This window comes from Microtus ochrogaster, unplaced genomic scaffold (assembly GCF_000317375.1).
Source record: "Microtus ochrogaster isolate Prairie Vole_2 unplaced genomic scaffold, MicOch1.0 UNK29, whole genome shotgun sequence".
NCBI classification, from domain to species: Eukaryota; Metazoa; Chordata; class Mammalia; order Rodentia; family Cricetidae; genus Microtus; species Microtus ochrogaster.
Genome location: NW_004949127.1, coordinates 1,357 through 19,996, shown reverse-complemented (window position 1 = coordinate 19,996; position 18,640 = coordinate 1,357).

The window sequence follows — 18,640 nt, the reverse complement described above, 5'->3', positions numbered from 1 at the left end:
ACAGAATCGTATGTAGTCCAGGGTAGCCTAGGACTTTTTTTTGGGGGGGGGGTTGTGCAGAGGATGAACCTGAATTCCCAGCTCCCCTAGCGCTAGGATTTCAGGCACGTGCCATCACACCTGTTTTGCTTTAACGTGGTGCTGGGGAGTCAAACCCAGCGTTTCATTTGTGTGAGGCAAGTGTTCCACCAGCTGAGCTCCACCCGCGGCTCAGCATCTTGATTACATACCTCGGGGTTGGTCAAAGACGACTGTTCTGGGCTATGACTCAGACACGTTCTCAGAGACCTCACCAGCCCCATGTTATTCCTAGGGGCTGGAGAAATTTCTACAAACATGGGCTGTTCTTTCAGAGGACTCAGGTACAATTTCCAACCCCAGATCGTGGCTCACAGCCATCTGTAACTCCAGGTCCAGGAGATCTGACATCCTGTTCTGGCCTCCATAGACACTACCTGCATATGGAACACAGACATACATGCAGACAGAACATCCATACCACTAAAGACGAGAAAAGGAAGTCCCACTTGGTGCACACCATTAATCCCACACTCGGGGGTGGAGCTCTTTGTGTGTGAGGCCATCCGGGTCTACATAGTGAGTTTCAGTCCATCTGAAGAGACAGAATGAGATCTGATCTCCAGAGAAGAATGAGGGGGAGGACAATGGGAAACAAAAGAAACTGATCGTGGCGGCACACGCGTGTGATCCCAGAACTAGGGGGGCTGAGGGAAAAAATTGCCACAAGTTTGACACCAGCCTGGGCTACATAGTAGGTTCCAGAGTTGCCTAGGCTACATAATGAGAAAGTATCTCAAAAACCAAACAAAGAAAGATGAGACCGCAGAAGGGAGAGAGGGAGGAAGAGGGGAGAGACGGGAGCTGGAGTATTAGAGGGGAGGAGCAACCACATGGTGGGTGCCCTGGCATGAGCCTCAGCTAGACCAGAGAAGGCTCTGGGGCTGGTAGGAACAGACTTGCCTTGAGTTTAGTGATCCCGGAATTAGCTAATAAAAGCGTGGACTCCGATCAGACTTGGACTTTAAATAAGCAAAGAGTAATTTTGAACATGTGTGTGACCCACGCTTTACAGCCCAGTTCTACACTATCACTTATCTGACTCGGATGAACTAAGCATCGTGGGGAGTCCTGCAGTAATGTGGGGGGCCAGTGTCGGAATCCAGACTTCTGCAGTAGCTGCGCTTGACCCTAAGGGATCACATTCTTTTCTACAGAGGTAATTCTCACACGGTCTGACAGCCTGCCAGCAGCCCACTCAGCCACTGAGGAAACAAGTCCTTTGGGTTTTGACGGAGAACTGAGAGTGTCGGTCAGGATATCTGCTCCGGCAACGGACTCTTGATAGCTTGCTTCCTGTAATGTGCTGGAGGAATGTGGCGTTGCTCGGAATTAATGAGAGGGTCAGAGAATTGGCACCGAGGGCTAAGGAGCGGGAAAGCGTGCCAAGGTCACGGTGCAGGGACAGCCTGGTTGAGTGGTCAGTTCACTGACAATGCAGCCTCAACTCTTCGACCACCATATTGAATAACTACGTTAAGTTAACTCCGCTACGGTGTCAGTCCCTTAAGCCTCGCTGTGCTTAGGTTGGGTCAGGTCAATGCAGGCCTTGCTCTATGGTGACAAGAGATGTCCTACTCCTGGCCTAGACTCTCACACACTTTTTTTCTCTGAAAATATTTAAAGGTCACCTTACGGCCCGGTATCAGAAATGACATCGGGGGCTGGTGAGATCTCTGAGAATGTGTCTGAATCATAGTTCAGAACAGTCATCTTTGACCAACCCCAAGGTATGTAATCAAGATGCTGAGCCGCGGGTGGAGCTCAGCTGGTGGAACACTTGCCTCGCACAAATGAAACGCTGGGTTTGACTCCCCAGCACCGCAGTAAAGCAAAACAGGTGTGATGGTATGTGCCTGGAATCCTAGCACTAGGGGAGTTGGGAATTCAAGTTCATCCTCTGCACAAAATCCCAAAAAAAGTCCTAGGCTATCCCAGACTACATAAGAGTCTGTGTCAAGGGCTGGGCGGTGGTGGCACATGCCTTTAATCCCAGTACTTGAGAGGCAGAGACAGCCTCTGTGAGTTCGAGGCCAGCCTGATCTACAAGAGCTAGTTCCAGGACAGGCTCCAAAGCTACAGAGAAACCCTGTCTCGGAGGCGGGAGGAGAACAAAAAAAATTCTGTGTCAAAAAAAAAGGAAAGGAAGAGAAGAAAAAGTCAGCCGTGAGAACCCGCAGTGACTGAGATTCCAGCTACACGTCCGTACCTAGAGATTTTACCAGTCTGGGGTCTCAGTAATCCTGTAAATATCTATGCTACCTTTGTCTCCTAAAGGCATTTTAGCTTTCAATATTGGATCGTATCATTTCTTCCCACTTCTGGGTGTCAAACCCAGGACCTTTCCCCTGCTAGACAAGCAATCTACCCGTAAACCACGCTCCTACTAGACTGTTTCTATTTGCTGGCTTTTGAGGACACAGAATTTCTATGTAGTTCAGGCTACCCTTGAACTTACCATCCCACGTTGAGCACTTTAGTGCTAGGGTTACAGATGTGAGTTACAACGCCCAGCTTGGATTAGCGTCTTCTGATGAGGCTGTCTCCTTCCTGAATTCATAAACCAGACCGCTCCACGGCCTTCAGATAAACTGCAACTCAGACGTTACCAAAGAACAGTTCTTTAAACTTTGGATCTCGGTCTGCCTGTGGGCTGTAAAACTAATCCCAATGTGTTATTTATTAATTCTTTTACGGGAAGAACTAGCACGGAGGAGCATGCACACTGCTGTTTCGTGGGCCTTTTCTTATTCTCTTTATCTGAGAACATACGCTGGGCTGAAGTACAAAGCCATTTCCCACTGGACAGTGATCCTCTGGAACTAAAATCAAAGAAAGAATGAAATATATATATATATATATATATTCATATATATGAATAAATGTGTTATTAATGAGTAAATGTGTTATCAAGGGCTGGAGAGATGGCTCAGTGACTAAGAACACTGCCTGCTCTTCCAAAGGTCCTAAGTTCAATTCCCAGCAACCACATGGTGGCTCACAACAATCTATAATGAGATCTGGTGCCCTCTTGAGAAAGAGACCTGGTCAGTCGTCCTCATCAACATAGACCACGAAACCCAATATGGAGAAGCTCAACAGAACCGCCATATATGGGCTGCCCATGCATGCTTCAGCCTTGCCAGGGCATAAATTTTATTTCAAATTTCATTCAAATGTGCTATTTAAGCATATATACTGATGCTTCAGAAATACACAGTTCTGAGAGGCAGAGGGTCACAAAAAACAAGACAGAGAAGCCGAATGGATCCAAGTTCGAATTCTAGCTGGTGCTGCTCATATTGGATGAGCGGCAGAGTTGGACGATTTGTTGGTGGTGGTTGTGGTCACGGCGCTGGTGTGTATGCACGAGGGGGTTTTACTGTGTAGTGCCCAGCCTGGTCTCAAACTCATGATCTTTTTGCCTCCATCCATGAGTGCTAGGGTTACAGGCCCGTGCCACTGTGCCCTCTGTGTGTGACTCTTAGCCACACCATCTCTTCCTTTGAACCTCTGTATGTCTGTTCCCTTGTCTGAAGGGGGAGATCCGTGCTTGCTTCATAGCCCTCTCATCCTCCTGGCTGTGTGCTAACACCTACCCCCACTACACACGCTGAGTGCTATTGGTTTTATCGGGTGTTGTCTGTTTTGCACGGCCAGGGATGGATCCCGGGGTCATTATACTCGATACACAGGTGTGCTTGTACAGCCTAGCCATTGACTAGAGAACCTCAACATGTCTTTAAAAATAATCTGAATTTTCAAAATTTCCTCTCTGAGCTTTAGGATGACCCACCAGACATTCAAAAGCGTGTTGCTTTGGCTGGTGGTGGCGGCACACACCTTTGATCCCAGCTCTTGCGAGGCAGAGATGGGAAGAAGTCTGTGAGTTCCAGGTTAGCCTGCTTGACACAGCCAGCTCCAGGCCAGCCAGAGCTACAAAGGGAGACACTGTCTTGAAAAACAAAAACAAACAAATGACCACAACAGAACCTTCTCACCCTGTTGCGGGGTGTCTTTGCTGTGACACTTCTCTGTTCCTTTCTGGTGGGCATCTACTCCTTTTCCTCTGAGCTTCTGGTGTCCTTGTTGCTTTTACCACCGAGCCTTCAGCTCTGGTCTGCCTTGCACTGGGTGCTAACTCTCCTATTTATGGATATCTTATCTCTGTCTTCTTCTCTAGCCTTCCCCAAGTGCCAGAAACCATTTTTAGCGGGCCTGTTGAATAACTGGCTAGCATCACTGTGTTTGCTTTTTGTGGCTGTGATAAAATGCCAGAGCAAACTGGCATGCATGGCAGAAAGTTTCCTTTGGCCTTGTTGCGTGCAGGTATGCAGACATCACGACAGGGTACCTTGAAGGATACTGTAGAACAAGGAAAGCAGAGAGAAGAGGGTCAGGGTCAGTCAGGGTCACAGATCTCCTTCAGGAGCATGCTCCTGATGGCTCTTCCTTTTAAGCCTCACCCTCCGAAAGGTCCACTGCCTCTCGATAACACCACAGGCCAGCACACAAGCTTCCACAGCTAGATCTAAGCCATCGCAACCAGGCCATGCATTGTCAACCAAGGGTGTATCAAACCTACACAGTTACTGGCATAATTCCTACAGTCTACAGGCAGAAAGGGAAGCCCCTCTGTACAGACTCTGTGTAGGTTTCCAGGGTGCACAGAACTGGGGAAACACTGCTAGAACCAAAGAATGATCTCAGTGTCGCACAAAGGAACACATAGACAAAGCAAAATTAGCTCAGCAAGGCAAGTCTTGCAAAAAGGGTCCACCAAGATGCAAACTGGCCAAGCAAGCACCCTTGGCCAAGATGTCTTCCGTCTTTCATCCCTGAAGTTGGTGTGTGTTGTGTGTGTGTGTGTGTGTGGGGGGTGAATCCAGCTCAGCCTATTGGTGGGACCTCAACTTCATAGTGTGGTGGGATTGGATGGAGGGTGGGTTCGGGAAACATGAGTCCTTGTCAGGCTACCTCTGATAGAAAAAACCTGTTTCTCACGGCACGATGCTGAGTGCCCTGGTGGCCGCTGTGCTGGGCGTGGTCACACACTGAAGAAGTTTGCTTCTCCAAGCTTCTGCACATGTGTTCACTGGTAGTGCCCTTCTCTGGAATCTAGTTGCTGACCAAGACACTGAGATGTTCAGCACTGGCTTCTAAAGGGAGTCAACAACAGTGCCTTGTGGATAGAGCCTCGGCCTTCTAAAGAGGGCTTATTTTTATGTATGAAGAGACCAACAACAGTGAAATTCAGTAGCAATTTCAAATTTGGCTACGAGAACCATCTAAGGAATTAGAAGCAAACAAGACTAAGCTTTTGATCTATTCAGCATAGGTTGGCCTTCAGATATCAGGAGTTTTGAAGCTGTTCAGAGAGACAGGTATGGTGTTGTACACCTGTGATCCCCACACTTGAGATGTGGCGGAGTGAGGATCAGGTGTTTATAGCCATCCTCAGTTTTACAGAGTCCAGATCTGAGACACATGAGACATATGCCCATATACAGATATACCCACAGACATATATACATACACACATATGTACAGAATAACTAAAATACCTTTAAAAATAAGGAAAATAAGGTGATTTTAATTGGCAACCAAAATTGAATGCCTCTGGTCATACTTTATTTATTCTTTTGAGACAAGGTCTCAGTTTGGAACCCTAGCTGGCCTTGTACTGACAGATCAGCATCCTCTGCTTTCTGAGTGCTGGGATTAGAGTCACCAAGCCCTGCTCACCACTTGTACTTTAAATGTAAGCCTGTTCTGTCGGTGAGTTTTGCAAAATACAAAGAATGCTCCAAAATTGTCCACAGGTTGAGACCTAAATCCTGTATACGTACGGATTTTTTCCTCTTCTGGATAGCAGATAAAACAACCCTAAAATGACTTGATGTTCTTCCAGATCACTGTATAACTAGCTATCACTGAGCAAACTTCTGCGAGGCTTTGCCAATCGTGCGGTCCTGTATCCTGTTCAGCAAGGAGACCAAGCCAAGTTTCCAGTGTAAACTCTCCTCTGTGGGAACTGGTTACTAAAGTCACCTGGTGGCTTACCAAGGCAAGAGCAGAGATGGCAAACTGTGGCGTGCTGGAGCTGGCAGGAACCTGAAAGGAACGCCTTCTAGAGTTTAGTGTGCGCTCCAGTTCCCCGGGGAGCCTCGCTCCTCGAGGGAAGCTGACTCTCAAGGTCTGGTAGGAGTTTATTCTGCCACTTTGGGGATCATGTTTGCATCGTAAGGCTTGTGTGAAGAACATCTGCTTATGAACACGCATCGATGTTTTTTTTTAAGATTTGTTTTTATTGTTTTTAATTACCTGTCTTGTGTATAGATACATGAACATGTGTGTAGATGTCAGTGGAGGCCAGGGCAGCGGAGCTAGAGCTACAGGAGGCTGTGAGCTGCCTGGTGCAGCTTCCGGGAACTGAACTCAGGTCTTTGGAAAAGCAGTTAAGTGTTCTTAACCACTGAGCCAGCCCAATATTTAATGTTGCTATTAAAAAAAAAATGCCAAGCCAGGCGGTGGTGGCGCACGCCTTTAATCCCAGCACTTGGGAGGCAGAGGCAGGCGGATCTCTGTGAGTTCGAGACCAGCCTGGTATACAGAGCTAGTTCCAGGACAGGCTCCAAAGCCACAGAGAAACCCTGTCTCGAAAAAACAAAAACAAAAAAAAAAAATGCCAGCAACTTGGTTCATTAGGTGGAGCCACCTGCTGCCAAATCTAGTGGCCTGTGGTCACAGAACAAAGCTCTTGCACATTGTCCTCTGACCTCCACATGCAAATACAATAAAGAAACCAACGTAGAAAAGGAGGGACCAGTTGGTAGGATGGATGTCTCAGCAGATAAAGGCCCCTGCTGCCAACTCTGATATTCAGTCTCTAGACCTGACTGCTGAGAGCTCCCACACACAGACTAAACAAACAAACAAATGTAGATTTTTTAAATAAAAAAAATTAGGATTTTCACTTATAAGTCCCATCACAGATCAAGTGAATTAAGATTTCTGAAGGTGGTACTGGTATTTTTTTCAAAATTCCAGACCTCACTTACTCTTCTTTTTTTATCCCCTTTTAAACTCAACCGTAGCCGAAGTACTCTTCTTTTTTTATCCCCTTTTAAACTCAACCGTAGCCGAAGGCCGAGAAGCAGTCTTTCTTTCCAGGGTGGGACGAACTAGGCACCTCAGGCAGGCTCCGCATCCCTCTGCCGCTGTTACTCCTCTCTCCCCTCCATCGTGCAGCTGAGACTGAGACCCACCCATCTGCCCAGCGAAGAAACTAGAGCCAGATAGAAGAGGGAGCGAAAGAGCCATGAGCACCCCACATTGTGAAACCAACGGCCCCACTTATGACTCTAAAAACCCTTCTGAATTCCCCAGACAGGAAGCAGAGTCATGGTTGCCAGGCACTGGGGAAAGGCAGAAGACACCGCAGGTTTCTTTGCGGAGGGGTGACATGGGCGTTCTAAAATTAGGGTGGTGATGACTCCCCACCTGCGTGCCCTAAATGCAGTTTAAGTGTGAATTGTATGGCATGTGAACTACATCGGTTTGGAGGGTTTGGGGTTTCGTAGGCGGACTCTACGCAGCCCAGGCTGATCTTCACCTCTGCGGTGCTGGAATGCGGACACCACAAGCAAGAGTTAACATGCCTGGCTGGTTGTTATTGTTGTTGGCTTGTTATTGTTTTTTTTGTTTGTTTTTTGCCATGGTGGAGAGCCAACTCAGGGCCTGTATGTAATGGGCGAACACTCTACCAACGAAGTGCACTCATTAAAAAACTTTCTGGGGGCCTAGTATATCACAATGCTTTGGAAACTGAGGTACAGTCCCTGAGAATTTGAAGCTTTGGCTACATGGCAAGGCTGTGTAAGAGAGAGAGAGAGAGAGAGAGAGAGAGAGAGAGAGAGAGAGAGAGGTGTATGACAGAGGGAAGTGTGTGTAGCGTATTTAGGCTGAAGTTGGCATCTAGGTAGATATCTCTTTTGTCTTCTAAAGACGACCATCCTTTCAGGACACTGCAGACTCTCACCACACTGGCATGTTCTCCCAGGCTATCCATCCTGTTCGCTCTGAGCTCTAGAACCCCGTTCGCAAAGCTTCGGGAAAGGGGCTGGAGGTTGAGAATAAGACGCAGAGACAAACCGACACACGCAGACCTTTAAACACTGATACCAAAGCCCCAAGAACGCCCCCTTTATTGTGTTCGGGGGCAGATTATATGGAGATAGCCACACCCCAGCCAAACCCACCAGAAACCACTCTCCTGCCATCAGGAACTCCTGAAGGTCTCGTGCTCAGCGCAGCTGTAGGCACTCAGATCAGGGGAAAACAAGTTGTTTACAAGAAATTCAGTATCTGGAGTCTCACTGCTCCCAACAACGTACCCCACCAGTTTTGGACTGAAACATCAAAATTGCAGTCCCTGTCAAGCTAAGTGAATCTTGAAGGCAGATGTGTTATTTTTAGGGGACTCTAGAGCTGAAGAGAGAGAGAGCAAATGGACAAGAGTTGGGGATTCTCTGAGGTAACTTTTCACCTCACAGAAGCTAAACTTCCCCTTGAGGACCCACAAGGACATTTAAATATATTTTAGGCACAGGCAAAAGCATGTTTCATGAGACTAAGCAGATCCTAACAGTAAAAGGTTCAAAGCTAGCAATCTGTAGCTGGCAGGGAGCAGAGACATTTAAATTTAAAAGGACAGTATTCTTCGTTTTTAAAAACTATTATTTTGAATGCTAATTTTGTTTTTTTTTTTTACATTTATTTGTTTTTTGTGCAGACAGGTCTTGATGGTGGCGTTGGTGGTGGGTATTATGTATGTGCCACAGCACGCCTGTGGAGGTAGGAGAGCAACACACAGGAGCCATTCTTCCACGTTCAGCCTTGTGGGTCCCAGGGTTAGAGCTCAGGTTATGGAGTTTGATGGGCACATGCCTGTAACCTCTGAGCCAACCCGCTGGTCTTTGCTTTTAAGACAGTTTCTTGTAACCTTGAATTCCTGATGTCCTTGCCTCTACCTCCCAAATCCTGGACTACCCATGCCCAGTCTATTCTAACTTACCAAATTAATAATGAGATAAGGTAAAGGGATTTCTAAAAATCCCACAGACTTAATCCTCTTGGGAGCAAAGGTGGGAACGTTGAGGCTAAAATCTCCCCATGGGATCTGATTCCGTCCTCTTTTAGATTTCCCCAAAAGGGATTTCGAATGATTTGAGATGACTTGGGTTCCAGAACATTCCTTCCCCCAAGAACCTTTTTTCTCTTCCAAGTTAATTCCGCAGTCAATCAGAGAACCATTTCCCCCGATACTGAATTCAGACTAATTGTTAATCCACACACAGATTCGAGACTGTTAACCTACAGAGAGTGTCTTTATGCACACACTCCTCCAGAAGCAAGGCAGGGAAGGTCAAGAGCTCGAATTGCTCTGGATCCTGGGGAGTCTTACTGGACTGATGGTAGGGCAGGTAGTCCTTGTCCACTTGTTTCCTGGGGAAGGATCAAAATCCCTTTCAGAGACATCAGGGTGATGTCCAGCTCATTGAGGTGGCTAAAGTTCCTAACATGAGCCATACCTGTTCCGTGGTATCCTCTGTTTGTTTGTTGAGTCTGGGCTTTGTAGCCCAGTCGGATGGAGTCAGTTTGTCAGCTGAGCTTCCTTCCTTTTAGACCACGCTAGCTTGTGCCATTGAACTGACACAAAGCTCTCAGCACAGGAGCGAAGGGACAGAACTCAGATTACGTAGCTTGGTGGCAAGCGCCTTTACCTGCTGAGCCATCTTGCCGGTCCCATCATGTATCTTTTAACCTTCTTCTGTTTCCAGTATTGGGATTGAACCAGGGCCTCACACTTGCTAGACAAGCATGACAGCACCTTACATCCACGGCCTTCTTCCCCTTTTCCCTTCTGACAGAGCCTCATGTAGCCCTGGCCGCCTTGAACTCCTGAGCCTGCTGCCTCCATCCCCAGTGCTGGGGTTACAGGTGCCCAGCTTTAAAAAAGATTTACTCTACATTTTTAAATTTTGTGTGTGGTGTGTGTGTAGTGTGTGTGTGTGGTGTGTGTGTGTGTAGTGTGTAGTGTGTGTGGTGTGTGTGTATAGTGTGTGTGTATGGTGTGTGTGTGGTGTATGTAGTGTGTGTGGTGTATGTGTGTAGTGTGTGTATGGTGTGTGTAGTGTGTAGTGTGTGTGTGGTGTGTGTATGGTGTGTGTGTGGTGTGTGTAGTGTGTGTGTGTGCAGTGTGTATGTGTGGTGTATATGTGTATGGTGTGTGGTATGTATAGTGTGTGTGTGGTGTATGTAGTGTGTATGATGTGTGTGTGTGGTGTGTGTAGTGTGTATGATGTGTGTGTGTATGGTGTGTGTGGTGTGTGTGTTTTGTGTAGTGTATATGGTGTGTGGGGTGTGTGTGTGTGTGTGTGTGTGCGTGTAAACGTGTCTCTGAGTGCAGTGGCCTGAGGAGGCCAGGGAAGGGCATCTCCTGGAGCTGGAGTCACTGGGACTGTGAGCTGGTGCTGGGAACTAAACTCAGACTTAGTCACTCTTAATCACTGAGCCATCTCTCCAGTTCTTCCCTCATACCTTCAAAAAATAAGTTTAAATTTTATTTTGTATTTATGAATGTTTTGTCTGCATGTATATCTGTTCATTCCTGGTAACTTGTGAGGCCAGAAGAGGGTGCTGGGTGCCCTGGAACTGGAATTACAAATGCCTGTGAGTTACTACGCGGATTTTATCCTCTTGTGGGTCTTTTTCTTTCTTTCTTTCTTTCTTTCTTTCTTTCTTTCTTTCTTTCTTTCTTTCTTCCTTTCTTCCTTCCTTTCTTTCTTTCTTTCTTTCTTCCTTTCTTTCTTTCTTCCTTTCGTCTACTTGTTGTGTATTTGTGTGGATGTGTGCGTACATGTGAGCATGGGTGTCATGGCATGTATAGAGAGGTCAGAGGACAGCTTTAGAGAGTAGGTGCTCCCCTTTCTACCGTCTGGGACCCAAGGATCAAACTGAAGTTGGTCCAGGCTTGCCAGGAAGGGCCTTTGCACACTGAGCCATCTTGCCAGCCCAAATACATCACTTTAAGCTATAACTTCTCTCCTTGTCCCCATAGGCTCATGACCATGTTATAGCGTAAAATACATTTGGTTCAACTTTAATTATCTTTGTAACTCCAAACACATTAGAAGTCCAATGTTCCTTAACTGAAAATATCTATAAAATAAAAAATAAATTTCTATCCTTCCAACATAGGATAGACAGGGTAAATAGTCCTATTCTAGAAAATAAGAATTGGGGCAGAGCAAGGAGCGATGGGAGCAAAGCAAGATCAAAATTCATCAGAGTAAATCAACAGGGCCTCGTAATGTAATCGCCTGAGTTCAAAGAAGGTAAGCAGTGCTCGGCCTCCAGCGCTGCTGCTAGAAACCCGCAGCCTCCCTCCTGAGCCAGACTCCATCCCTGCAGCACCACTGGCAGAAGTCCCGTGGTCCCGGCATCTACAGAATCCTGGGGTGCCCGCTACAACGTGGGCTTCCCCTTCATTCCTTCACGCACTGGCCTCCTCGGGCCTCTTTGCAGGGACTCAGTGTACCCCACATTGTCTGCTCTTAGCTGCTGTCCGTGCCCATTTCCTGAGCCATGACTCTTTGGAACGCCTTCCGAAACAGTATCACATGAATGGCACTGCCAGGTTCCGCTGCCAGCTCACGATGTGGCCCTAGCACCGTGGACTATGCCAGTACCGGCTTCAGTACCCGGACCCTGGGAGAATACTCATTTGGGCCGGCCAAGGGGCATCCCCCCCGGGCATCCCCCCCCCCACATTCTCAGTTCCGGCTCTCTCCTTTCACAGAATTGTGCATTTTCAAGAGTTAGAGCCCGTTGATGGGTGAGGTCTCTTCCTCTAGACCTCTTTCCTCTTGGCCCAGTTTTCTCGGCACTTTTCAGCTGTTCTCTCGCGGCCTCTGGGAATTTGCCAACTCTTCTCTTCTTTTCTTTGGAGAAGTCTATTTTTTCTTGTACTGACTCTTCTCCCGACGGAAGTGGCGCAGAGGCACCCAGAAAGCAGGGCGCTATCATCCTAAAGCCACTGACTTCTCTGTCTTGCCTCTAATTTGGCTAAAAAAACCCTTTGCTTTGTAAATAATAAATAATGACAAGCAAGTACTCAGGCCTGTAGTTAATTTAATTCAGACAAAATTATAAACAACAGCAATATTTTATCTGATAACATATTCAAGAAGACAATGATACAGGAATATTGGGTATATTTGAGAAGGATGTCTTGGTGGGGGAAGCTAGGGTCCTAGAGACTTAACAGCCACCAAAGCTTACTGTTTGAGGGTTCTTGTATTGTCATATTCGTGGATCAGAGAGAGTACGTTTTAGAGAAAAGTTTCTTATAGATTCATAGATGGGAACTTAGGAGGGAGAAAGAGAGCCATGCCTTTTGAGTTGAGCCTGCTCACAGGGAGGTGAGTCACGTGACAGGAAGGCTGCTTCAGAGAAGTGAAGGGAACCCAGAATATCGGGAGTGTGTCTGGGCACTGAAAAGCCCGCCCCCCCCCCCAAAAAAAAAGAGAGAGAGAGAGAGAGAGAGAGAGAAGAAACAAATAAAAGTTATGCCTTTCTGTAAGGACTAAGAACGGCGGGCAAGCTCAACAAAACCCCATGGAGGCTTGTAGGGCTGCAGAAGGGGCGGTTGTTGTGGGCGGGGAAGGAATGCCACCTCCCTCCAGTACTAACTATTCTCCAGTCCAGTAGCCCAGTGAAGGCGAACCCGCGTTTCCAGGATGGCCCTGCTTCCTGCAGAGTGGTCCCTTAGCCAGGCCACTGACCAGACTAACTGGAAGGTAAGGTCTCCATCTCCACCGGAGAGTTTGTTCTCTTGCCCTCTTAGTGGGTTTTCCTGCCACTGTGACAGCAGCAGCACAGAAGACGACCATGCTGTCCGAAAGGAAGCAAACCTGACTCCGACCCCGACCCCAGCTGTTGCTGCCCTAGCGGAGCTTTGTCCGGCTTCCTGTTTGGTGGTTCTCGTTCTCACCTGACCTTGAGGTGGAGATTCCTTGTTTCACTAAGTGTTAGCCATTGCAATTGTTTGAAGCTGCTGTCGGGCTTTATGGCAAGTAAGGAACTCGTTAAAAACAACCATCATTTACCTGACATTCCTCCTTGCATTTGCTTTGCTCAGTTTGGCAATTTTGTTAACACTGGAAGTGTTGAGGTTTAATCGGGTTGTTCTGCTACTGTAGGACACACACAGTCTCCTGTTGAGTTGTCCTTTAATTTGATCTGTAACCCAAGTAAGCCTTGAACTTGGAATCCTCCTGCCTCCTACAGACCTGGGACACCAGACCAGACCCATCTTCCAGATCTTGATGCTGGAGTCTGTAGGTAGAGAGGCAATAGTAATTACAGTTACACCGAGAGATCTCCTAATGTCCCGGCCATCTCTCAGATGGTCCACTTTGGCAGTTGCTGGGCAGGCAGCAGCAGCAGCAGCAGCAGAGTGAGATGCCTGCAGCTCCCCTCCCGCTTTCCTGCTGCCCCATCTGCTGGTGGTGAACCAGTTAAACGTGCTGAGCTGCACAGTCGCAGGCTCTGGTAACAAGTACTTGGTTTGATGCTCAGAATAGAAAGAAAAGGAGATCAGTGCTGGTGTGGGGGGGGGGGTGTTGGGTGAGTATTGGCACAAACGGCAGACAGTGGCTTCTACATACTCCTCTGTAAGTGGCAGAAACTCTTGCAGGCATGGATAGCACTGCCGTGATGTTTAGTTTTAATTGTCAACTGGACACAGTCTAGAATCAGGAAAGAATCTCAGTGAGGGACTGTCGGGATCAGGGTGGTCTGTCGGCGTGTCTGTGGGGGATGGTCCTGGTTATGTTCACTGATACAGAAAGACCCAGTCAAAAAAAAGCTGACACCGAGCCGGGCGGTGATGGCGCACGCCTTTAATCCCAGCACTCGGGAGGCAGAGGCAGGCAGATCTCTGTGAGTTCAAAACCAGCCTGGTCTACAGAGCTAGTTCCAGGACAGGCTCCAAAACCACAGAGAAACCCTGTCTCGTAAAACCAAAAAAAAAAAAAAAAAAAAGCTGACACCGTTCCGTGCACTTGGGTCCTGGATTGTAAAAGAGGGGAACGTGAGCTGAGCCCAAGCTGGCATGTGTCATTCATTTCTCTCTCTGCCCTCAGTTGCGGAAGAACCAGCTTCCTTGCATTCCTGTCTTGACTTCCTTCCCCATAATGATGGAGTACAATCTAGAACAGTAAGGTAAATAAACCATTTACTTTTTTTTCAAGATAGGATTTCTCTATGTTACAGCTCTGGCTGTCCTGGAACTCACTCTGTAGACCAGGCTGGCCTCAAACTCACAGAGATCCACTGTCCCTGCTCCTGACCCTAATCCTGAGTGCTGGGATTAAATGTGTGTGCCAGCACTGCCCAAACCATTTCCATTTAAAAGTTGCTTTTGCGGGCCGGAGAGATGTCTTAGTGATAGAGAGCATTGGCTGCTCTTCTGGAGGACCTGGGTTCAATTCCAGCACCCACATGGCCGCTCAGAGCTGTCTGTAACTCCAGTTCCAGGAGACCTGACACTTCTATACCAACGCATATATAAAATCAAGTTAAATACATTTTTTGAAAAAAAAATAAATAAAAGTGGCTTTTGTTGGGGGATTTTATCACAGCCATAGAAAGGGAACAAGAATAGGCAGCTACCCATAAAACCATGCCAGAACCACGTGATGTAGCCACAGCAGCTGCAGTTCTGTGACCATCTTGTGGGTTTCTATTCACTCAGGTGGCCATGTGGCCAGGGTATCACCTAGGGAAGCAGGAAACAGAAGCTCAGTATCTCTAGCGTGGATGTTGCTTTTGACCTCAATGCTGTCCGCCATGGAAATCTGGCTTAACAAGGGGAGAGGCAGGCAGCCTGCAGCTGTGGAAACCAACACCCTGTCGTGAAGGGAGCAAGCTCTTCCACAATGGAAAAGCAAACAGAAAACAGATCTGAGGGCTTAATGGGACCAATGTGACACTCAGGAAGAGGCAATAAGAACTAACAATCAGACAGCGAGAGGCAGAGAAGATAATCTCTGTTGTGGATGAACAGGGATGTTATGGGATAGCATAACTGTCTATACAGGGACCCATAGATGAGTTTACCACATTAAAATGTATACACACACATTTATGTGGGGCAGAGCTAGGCAGCGCAGGATATTGTATGGTTTCTATTTCGCCCCATTAAAAAGTTGTTATTTTATAATTTCTTTTCATCCTTCTCTAAAGGCCTGATTTTAAGAACTCCCTGAGGTGGGATATATGCAAGTTGTGCTGAAATGGCTTAGTTATAGCTCAGAGAGACCAAATATTAGCTCAGGCCTCATTGCAGAATGTTCTGAAGATGTGTGGATCAGGCACCCCACTCCTTATCTCCCCACACTCCTCCTCCCCATCGTTGTAATTCCTCTAAAGCATGAACAGTTCAGAGCAGTGGTTCTCAACCTTCCTAACACCTCCACCCTTTAATCCTGTTCCTGGCATTGCGGTGACCCCCAACCATAACGCTGTTTTCATTGCCACTTCATAACTGTAATTTTGCTATTGATATAGATTGTAATGTCACTATCTGTGCTTACCGATGGTCTTAGGCCAGCCCAGTGAAGGGTCATTCGACCCTCATAGAAGTCACAGCCCACCGCTGAGAACTGCTGGTTTAGAACGTTATCCACTGCCCAAGAAACAGAACTGCAAAATCCAAGGTCTTCTACCATCCCTTCCCCAACTGCTTACCAAATGCTTTCACAATTTGCATCTCCCGTCACAAGCTCCACCCATTCTCTTTGTCTTTCTCGTAATGTGCCGATTTCTCTGTTTCCTTGTTTTCTTAGCCCCTGTCTCACACTCTGCAGGCTAACAGCCAACCTGTCTCCAGACACCTCCAACCATCTGTGCCTCTGGCTGTCACCTGTGCACTGTCTGCCACCTGCATCCCCTCTGGTGTGATGCTGCTTTACCAGCTCGTGCCAGCTGGTCCCAGTGTTCGGGGACATCATGCTGGCTGCTGAAATCTACCACAGAAGAAGTGTTTCCACCAGAGGTATTGGCAAGCAAGTGCGAGGTCATCACGGTTAGTTTTTGTGTTTGGGCGTTGGACTCAGGACCTTGTGTATGCATGCTAGGCAAGTCCCCCCACAGCTGAGTTACATCCCTCACCTCCCATTCCTTGCCTGGAGTATTTCTGCATACCCTCCAAGACTGTCGGTCCTGTGAGGCTTTTTTTGGATTCCCACAGAGGAATATGGAGAAGCAATCAGATTCCCTGTTAAGCACGTGACTGGATGCTGTGCACACGTGAATCCCACGCCTCTATCAAAGCCTTTGCATCCTGTCTTCGGGATTTGTTTGTCTCCCTGGTGGCTCCTATGGGCACGGACTGTGATCTGTGTTAGAGGCCTTCAGGGTAACTTGTCTAGTGAGCTCTTTGTGAGTGCCTTACTATTTAATTAAGTAGAAACTAGGGGGAGAAACTGCCTTGCTTTCGCTGAGTGTACTACCAATATCATAAGCAATGCTGCATGCTTTCTCAGGAACTTCTGAGGGGCGAGTGAAAAACAAAGTCTATACAACAAATCTGTATCAGGGGATTAGCAGTCTAATGTTTCTGAGGGGTTGACAGGCGTACATGGCGCTGCAAGAGCTGAGGTATGAAGTTGGAAATTTTATGACCGTGGAGATTAGGTGAGGAAAGCATTAAAATTTTATAACATTTATTTATTTATTAGAGTGTGCATCTGTATGAGTGTGTGTGTGCATATCTATGTGTGAATATGTATGTGCATGTTTGTGCGTGTGTGTGTGTGTGTGTGTGTGTGTGTGTGTGTATCCATTGTCTCCCTCCACTACATGAATTCTAGGGATCAAATTCAGATCGTCAAGCTTGGAAGCTTCCTTACCTGCTAAGCCATCTTGGCATCCGAGGGGAACATCTTATTTATTTATTTAGAGACAGACTCCCTGTAATGAGCAGGCTGGCCTTGACCTTACAGAGCTCTGTCTGTCTCTGCCTTCTGAGTGCTGGGATTAAAGTCGTACACCACCACGCAGGAGTAAGGAAAGCAAGGAATGCATTTTTGATCAGGTATTCCAGTGACAGTGGTGTTAAACTCAGGATAGTTGTAGAGGCATGCTATTTGTTTTGTTTTGTTTGATTTTTCTAAATTTGGCAACTGTACAAGACGCTTTGGGGTGCCAAGGGCAGGATTGGAGGCCATTCTGTCTGTAAAGCAAAGGCTGAATCAGGTAGTCTGGTTGTAAGGCCCACACTTTCTTCTGTTTGTTGACATTTCCGAGACAGGCTGTGAACTCACTATGCAGGAGGATGACAGATGTGGATGCTGGGGACAGAACTGGGGTTCTCTGTGAGAGCCACATGGGCTCGTAACTGCTGAGCCATCTCTCCAGCTCCTTTCCTTCATTTTTGTTGTTTGTTTTGAGACAGGGTCTCACTTCATATCTCTGCCTGATCTGGAGGTCACTGTGTAGACCAGGCTGGCCTCAAACTCACAGATCCCACCGGCTTCTGCTGCCTGAGATTAAAGACCTGCACCACCACACCAGGTTTCTTCTTCCTTCTGTTTTGTTTGGGGGCAGGATTTTATGTAGCTCAAGCTGACTTCCACGTTAATAGGAAGCCTGATGACCTTAAACTCCTAACCCTCCTGCTTTCATCTCTTGAGAGCGCTGGAATTAATTATAGGCACGAGCCCCACCTGCTCTGGTCCATACCCAGTGAGTGGGGGATTATAGTTGTGAAGTAAGGCTCCTGAATCTTTTTTTTTCTTTTTCCTCCTCTTCTTCCTCCTTCTCCCCATTCTTGGTCATTCTTATTTGTTTTTCCAAGTTTTTTGCTTGTTTGTTTGTTTGGGTGACAGGATCTCACTGTGCAGCCTTGACTGGCCTGGTACTTTGTAAGTAGACCTGGATGGAACTCCCAGGGACCTGCCAGCCTCTGTCTTCTGAGTTGCTAGGATTAATAAGCCCATCTCCGCACCCTGCTTGTTTCTCCCCTCCACACGCCTTTTCAATGTCTAAAGTTCTTTGGGGTGCCTAGGGTCACCTTGCTGCTGATTCTTCTGTCTTGTGTCTGTCTTGTTCCTTGGCTTGAGGCTGTTTTGGGAAGCTCATCCCTCGCCCAGTTTATGCTCACATTTCTCTGTAGATCTATCAAACATGAAGAGCGCCGTCCTCTGTGCCCACTGAAAAGCCTCGCAGATGACTCATGCACCCTCTCAGCTTGGTAGGGAGGCAGACAGTACACATGAATTTAACCTGACTTCAATGGGTGCTAGAAAACAACTGTCTGAATCATTGCGCTCATGGAATTTGTTCAGATCAATTGAGGCACAAGTGTGTAGATACAAACCCATGTGCCCTCATGCTTGGTCGTCTACACAGAACAATAACCAAAGCGTGTCTGCTGTCTTCTAGGATTAGGAGGCAAAGCCATTCTGCTGTAGCAATAGTTACTGTTTTTTAA